The following is a 7,703-nucleotide window of genomic DNA, read 5'->3' on the forward strand; positions in this document are numbered from 1 at the left end:
CTTGCACACCCTATACCTAGTTCCCCCATTGCTAGCATCTTAAAGTTACTAGGTACATTTGTTAAGAAATGGCATTTATGGGTCACTATTAACCACACTCATAGTTTTTAGGATTTCACTAATTTTCCCATTCCAAGATCCAAACCAAGATACTATATTGCATTTACTTGTCATGTTGCCTACTCACTGGTTTCTGACAGTGTCTAGTCTTTTCTCATTTTTTTTTACTGCTTTGACATTCTTGACTAATTCTGGCCAAGTATATGTAGATTGTGCCTCTGCCTGGGTTTGTCTGTCTGTCTTGTCATTAGTTAGCTCCATAACTTTGCATATAATTTTGGATGTTTTACACACTGATGCCCGGGCTAAGACCATAAAACAGGTCAAGGTCCATGGAGGAACAACCACAGCCATGATTCATTCCAAAGTCTTAGAGGCTGATAAAACTGCCTTATCCAATAAGGACCAACCCCAGTTAGACACCATCTTGTTTTTTGACCAAGCCAACACAGCAGAAGCCATAAGCTGTATTAAGGAAGTCTTGTGTGACTAGACTGTGGATGGCCAGTCCCTGGAGGAGGACTCAGGCTTTCACATCATACCTGCCTGCAATCCTTACAGGAAGCACTCCCAGGAGGCCATCTGCCATTTGGAGTCAGGTAGTTTGGGATACAGGGTCAGTGCAGAGGATACAGCATACAGGTTGTGCTCTATTCCCCTCAGGCAGCTGGTGTACCATGTCCACGCTCTGCCCCTGAGGCTGATTCCTCTAGTGTGGGATTTCAGGCAGCTGAACAACACTGCTGAAAAGCTCTACATCCATCAGATTGTGCAGAGACTGTTGGACTACATCAGGATCATTGAAGATGAGACTCATATGATCACAGAAGTGCTCTCTGCCTCTCAGAGGTTCCTGAGGAACACTGAAAGTAAGTACAGTTTTGTCAGCCTCTGGGATGTGGAGTGCTGTGTGAAGGTGTTCACTTGGTTTCATGGCCGCAGCGAAATGCTATTGGTGAAGCTGAACACCTTTCTCTGTGAGATCTGTGTCAGCAAAAATAACTTCAGGAGAGACCCCATCATCTGGTCTCTGGTGCTGGATGAATCCCTAAAGGAGAAGGAATCCTACTGCAGAGCCATTTGCAGGTATTTTCTAGAACCATATGATGACAGCAGGGTCATCCTGGATGAGATCATGCATGCACAGGATCTTTTCCTGAGTGAGATGCCTCTGAGAAAAACCATAGCCAGGAACTTGGCTCTGAAGGAGAACTTATTCATGATGATCATCTACCCTGAGCTAAAGATACCTCTCTTCCTGGCGGGAAAGCCTGGCAGCTCCAAATCTCTTGCTAAGACTATCATGGCAGATGCCATACAGGGCCAGGCCTCACACTCCACTCTATTTCGAAGCCTGAAGCAGGTCCACCTGGTGTCATTCCAGTGTAACCCCCACTGCATCCCCACATGGCATCATGAACACCTTCAAGCAGTGTGCTCACTTTCAGCAGGGGAAGGACCTGCAGCAGTATGTATCTGTGGTGGTGTTGGATGAGGTTGGCTTGGCAGAAGCTTCCCCAAAAATGTCCCTGAAGGCTCTGCACCCACTGCTGAAAGATAGGTGCATTGAAGGTGATCCTGCCCCCCACCAAAAAGTTGGCTTCTTGGGTATTTCCAACTGGGCCCTCGGCCCTGCCAGGATGAACCAGGGTAGTTTGTGTCCCATGGCAGCCCCAGTGAGAAGGAGCTCATAGAGAGTACCAGAAGGATCTGCTCTTCAGACAGTCTGGTACAGGACAGGGTCCAAGGGTACTTCACTCCTTTTGCCAAAGCCTATGAAACACTGTGCAGTAGGCATAACAAGGAATTCTTCGGGCTTCGTTACTACTGTAGCTTCATCAAGATGGTCTTTGCCATGGCCAAAGCATCTAACAAGAAGCCTTCTCCACAGGATATTGCACAGGCAGTCCTTCAGAACTTCAGGGGCAAAGGTGACATCCCCACTTTGGACATCTTCATGGTCAGTTTACCTGAGCCCGGGTGTGTGGGAGAGGTCAGTCAGCACCCTGGAACTCATCAAGCAGAGTTGGGGAACTGGAAGAAGCTGAATCCCACTACTTGCTCATACTGACCAAAAACTACATGGCCCTGCAGATCCTGCAGCAGTCATTCTTCAGTGAGGACCAGTAGCCCGAGATCATCTTTGGTTCCAGTTTTCCCCAGGATCAGGAATACACCCAGATCTGCAGAAACATCAACCTGGTGAAGATCTGCATGAAGACAGGCAAGATGGTGGTGCTGCTGAACATACAGCACCTCTATGAGAGCCTGTATGATGCGCTCAACCAGTACTACATCTACCTCGGGGGCCAGAAGTACGTGGACCTTGGGCTCAGCACCCATGGTGTCAAGTGTCAGGTCCACCCTGACTTCTGCCAGCTTGTCATCGAGGAGAAAAATATGGTGTATGATCAGTTCCCCATACCCCTTATAAACCAGCTGGAGAAGCACTACCTGGACTTCAGCTCAGTGCTACAGGGGTGGCAGAAGAGCATCGTGCAGGAGCTCACATAGCGGGCAGAGGAGTTTGCTGATGTGAAGGCTTATCAATTCCTTGCTGGGCACAAGTACAGCCCTGCTGATGTCTTTATCAGCTTCCATTCCGACGCCTGTGCCTGCATGGTACTGCAGGCTGTGAAGAGGCAGGGCCCTGGGGACCTGATGGAGGAGATGCACCACAGGGTGTCTGGGGAGGCCAAGCTGATCCTATTGTACTGTGCCACACCAGATGCTGTGGTGCAGCTGAGCACCTCCACTCTGGGCTCATTTGTGGTGCAGGCGCTGTCACACAAATACTGGAACAAGTAGCAGCACCACTCCTTTGCAGATTTCCTCTAGGCCCATCTTCACAATGTGGACCTGGGGTGCCATGCCATCTTCACAGAGGTGACTACCCCCACAGCCTTTCCTGTTTCTCTTTCACCCATGAGCCCTTTATCTCCAGTGCCAGAAGGTCTCAACTCTGTTTAAGGCACTGTTCAGTTTGGGAAACCCGTATGTCCCTCCATGTTAGGCCCAATGAGGATAAGTCCATTTTGGCCTCTCTCACCTGTTTGTCAGCAGAGCTCTATTCTGAGAGCAGAACTGAGCACAACGTTCAGTTCCCAGAATACTGGGCCCACCTGGGATATAAGTGATTGGCCTGCTTCTCATTATTGGACAGCCTAAGAGTAAAGGATGAGGATGCCTCCCATTCAGATGCCCTTAGTCTCATAGGTGAAACTTGTGCAGCTAGATGGGGGAATGAATCATAGTTGGTTCTCCTTAAAAGACATCTCCTGGGCTTGCCATGAGGGCTGGCTGGGTAGATGTCAGAGGCAGAGGCCTCCTTGAGGCACAGGTGTTGAGTCTGAATCTGCATCTGTGCAGGAGTCTAGGAAGGGACCGCTGACAGAGCTTGAAATTGAGGCTGTGAGTGCTGGGTTGTGGAGATGGGATAGGTAGAGAGACATGTGGAGGGGCTTGTGGACAGCCTTGGACTTGGTCTTGACTGTGCAGAGAGGAGCTATGAAGGAAAGTGTATGTAGACATGCCCTAATGGCTGGGTGATAGAAAGACAGTGGAGTAAGAGAGTGACATTGAGAGGATAGATCTGTCAGAAAGCTTCTGGCATGGTGCAAACTGCAAATGGTTAGCAGGCAGTGTGGCTGGGCTAATTATCAATTCCATGGAGGGGTGGCAGGAGGTGGAGGACAGCTTTCCTGAGCTCATTGCAGCTTTGTGCAATCATCATGGAGACCCCAAGAAAGAGCAATGGGTTTGGGAGCCAGTGGTAACATCTGTTTTGGATAGGTTTGGATGTCTGCTGTGTGGTTTGATGTAGGAATATGAAGCATGTCAGTAAGGACAGGTTCAGAGAAGGAGTCTGGAGCCAGGCGGAGTGGCACATACCTGTAATCCCAGTGGCTTGGGAGGTTGATGCAAGAGGATTGAGAGTTCAAATCCATCCTCAGAACTTATGGAGGCCCTAAGTAACTTAGCAAGAACCTGTCTCAAAATAAAAATTAAAAGGAAGGTCTGGGTTATTGCTCAGTGGTTAAACCCCTGCATTATTCCCTGGTACCAAAACAAATGGGGTCTGGATAGCTGAGGTCCTATGTGCCTGGGAATGTCTGGGTTTTCACCATGGGATATGGTCATGGCAGAGAATGGAAAACTACGGAGGGGAAGGAGAGTAGCCAGTGGCTAACTCCATTTGATAGTATGAAGTCAGATTACAAGATGTAATGGCATTGTGCTGGGCCCTAAAGGGTCAGAAGGCTCTCGGGTAGACTCCAAAGCTGGAAGAGAGACATTGGAATCTCACAAGGAGATAAAGGCTTCTTTTAGTCAGGGCAAGTCTTCTTTCTGCCATCTGTTGACCCTGGAGGTCCTGCTTGCCTCAGCCACTCCTTGTATATAAAAACTGTTCTGGGTTGGGCTTCTTTCTGTCTGAGTGCCCACTGGCCCTGGGTTCTGATCTGGTGCTCTGTGCCCTTGCTTGAATTCCAGCTGATGACTCGTGTGCCCATGTTGTATGCCCATGTCCAGATGCCCTTAGTGTCATAGGTGAAAACTGTACAGCCAGGTGGGGGCATGGATCATAGTTGGTTCTCCTTAAAAGACACCTCCTGGGCTGGCCTTCTCCAGACTGCTGATGAGCCATGACTGCTAGGCCCTATGAGTAGAAGTGAAGGGCTTGGCCCTGAAACCTGTGATCTTGTCACTGCAGCAGTTTGACACTGAGTACTCATTCCTCAAGGAAGTTTGGTGAGATGTCATACCTGCCCAATACATTTGGCCCCTGCCCTGGGAATGTGGTTTTGCATGCCTGAGTGTGGTAACCACCAGTAAGGAACTCTGAGTACTATGAGACGGTCATTGCTCAGCCTCCTGGTATGCCCCTCTGGCCCCAGTTGTAAGACAGTCATGTCCATCTGTCTCCTGAGCATTGTGTGGCCCATTCCTTCTCCAGTGGATTGCATCCTCACCTTGTGGAGGGAGACCCCACCTGGATGCTGGGTTATGCATGGCCTGTGATTCCCTTCATTTTGTGGAGTGTTGTGATCAATGTTTTTTGTTTTGTTTTGTTTCACTTGTGTTTGGGATTGAACCCAGGGCTGCCCTACCTCTGAGCCACATCCCCAGTGCTAATTTTTATTATTATTAATTTTGAGATAGGGTCTTTCTGAGTTGCTGATGCTAGCCTGGAACTTGTGAGCCTCCTACTTTAGCTTCCTGAGCTGTGGCTGCCCATGTTTTTGGACAGAGGACTCACTTGGGTGATTCCCTTTTTCTTTCAGAGGAAGCTTAATGAAGACAGTCAGATGTAAAATCCTTATTGTCCAGATGGATTTTGATGATGGTACTCATAGTGCTCAGCTAATTGTGTAAGCTAGTAATTTTCTTGAAAAAAACATAGGAAGCAAAAATGTGCCCAGGACATCCTGAAGAATTTTTTCCATGAAAACAGTGTGGAAATATGAATGACTCTCCCTCCCAGCTCTTGACATGGGCTAGTAAACCTAGAGAGAAAAGGATCAACAAAAAGGCCATTAGTGGCGCAGAATTTGTGGAATGCAAGATGTGTCAATAATGAAATATTTGTAGTGTGTAGGAGAATGTGTTAAAGCTGCATTTGCAGTCATTTGCAGTCTTTTTTTGATCATTTTTATTTTGAATCATATAATTCAAATTAAAGTTGAGTCTGGGATGTAGCTTGTTGGTAAAGCACTTGTCTTGTATGTCTGAGGCCCTAGATTTGATCCCCAGCATTGCATAAAAAGAAAGAAAAGAACTTATCATAAGTTTAAGGGCAGTAAGACTATATAAATAAATTAATATTTATTGGATATTTTTATGATATCCATAAATCTGTTGCTTTCATAATTGCTGTATTCTGTTACCTCATGTAATATAAGAGTGATTTCTGCCCCTTTAAAGTATGGTGAACCTGTTATAAGTTAAGGCCCAGCCAGATCCTTTAAGGAGGTGGTCTTTGGCCACTGGGTGTTCAAGGGGCACCATACCACACTGTACTATCTCAAAATGGGAAGGCCAGTAAGCCCCATCCTTCTGGCATATGGGTACCCTGAGACATTCAGGGTAGATGGGGATTCTGATTAGCAGTTAGAGGAAGTAATCCTATGAATTGGAAGACACCCTCCTCTCATGAGAGATGTGGTGGCCCCTGGCATTGTGTGGAATGTGGTAAAGCCTCAACAGCTCCTGGGACACCCATCAGCCCTCGCACACATTAGATTTTGCTCCATTGCTTGCTTTGTTTTGATTTTTGTTTTCTCAATAGGTATTCTACTATTAATGAAATCAACAAAATACAAGGAACTCAGGGCTGTGTCTTTGTCTATTTCATCACAAAATGTTGAGAGCCACAGCTGGTCAGAATGACACCTGGCATTTGCCAGAGGGAATGTTTGAAAGGTGATGCCAGCGAACCATTCAGATGATGATTTGAGTTAAGCTATACATAATTGCTGTGATGCTGGATTTATTGTATTGTATATTTGACCTTTGCTGTCGGGCAATGGGGCGGCTCTTGCTGCCTCAGGCGCAGCTACTTTGGAGTTTTTGCATGGAGTTCTCTCGGGGATTCCCAGAGAGTTCCTATTGGTTGGGGAAGTGCTGGAAGAGGAATTTCCACCGGTGTGGGGTTTTTCTGGAAGCACTGCGTGAGAGTTGAAATAAAGTAGTTGCTGTTTGAACCTACAAGGCTTTGTGGTGGCTCGGTTATTCATGCCCATCCAGACTGCAGCAACAAAACTCTCCTGGATGAGGAGCAGAGCATCCAACGTGGGATTCCATGGAGGTAGGGCCAAAAGATGAGTGACTGTCTTTAAATATGTCTCGGCTGCTTCTCTGGGCTCACTGTTCACAGCCATCACCCTGGAACTTGCTGCTGGTATGTCAGTATCGCCTGGCCTACCTCAGGAGTGCACAGGATTCACTCTTGCTCCTACTTTTTGTTATACAAATGATTCAGAGATCTTCCCCTTGCACTTAGTGTTAACTCTTTGTGCCTGCTCCTTGGGGAAGTACTGTGTTCAAATCAGTCCATCCCTTATTCTACAGAAGGTCACCAGCTGGACAATTTGTATTTTGGAAAGAGGGAAACAGTTTAATAATTTCATAGATAGAAAGCCAAACTGTCAGCACCTTGCAGCACTTTCTAATTATGGGACAGTGAGTATGGTAAGATGCACATAAAAAACTGTGGGCAGGACCCATGTCATGTAGTCTTTGCATGGCAGTTAATCAGCCTTGATACCCACATAGATGGTGTGTGGGCTGATGTGATGTAGGGGGTCTGATGGGTTTTGGTGTGTTTGGGGATGTAGATTTTGAGGTACCCTCTGCCAGTAGTGTGATTAAACATCTGAACAGAGGTGTATACCTGAATATAACAAGAAGAAAGCAGACAGATGTGAGAAGACTTGGTGGCTTTGTTATTCAAAGGGCTATGGTGGTCTGTGCACATTGATGACCTGAAGAGGTCCACAGTCATAGCTGCTGATGTGACTAAGCTGTAGAGTGTCACCATCAGCCAGCTGTTCATGCCAGGAGGCAGCCTAAAGCATGAGTTGCAAGGTGGCAGTCTGCAGAGGTGGGGGCAGAAAGGCAGGTGAAAAGTGCCAAGTTAGGCAGCT

The sequence above is a fragment of the Ictidomys tridecemlineatus genome, unplaced genomic scaffold (genome assembly GCF_052094955.1).
Source record: "Ictidomys tridecemlineatus isolate mIctTri1 unplaced genomic scaffold, mIctTri1.hap1 Scaffold_4241, whole genome shotgun sequence".
In the NCBI taxonomy this organism is placed as follows: domain Eukaryota; kingdom Metazoa; phylum Chordata; class Mammalia; order Rodentia; family Sciuridae; genus Ictidomys; species Ictidomys tridecemlineatus.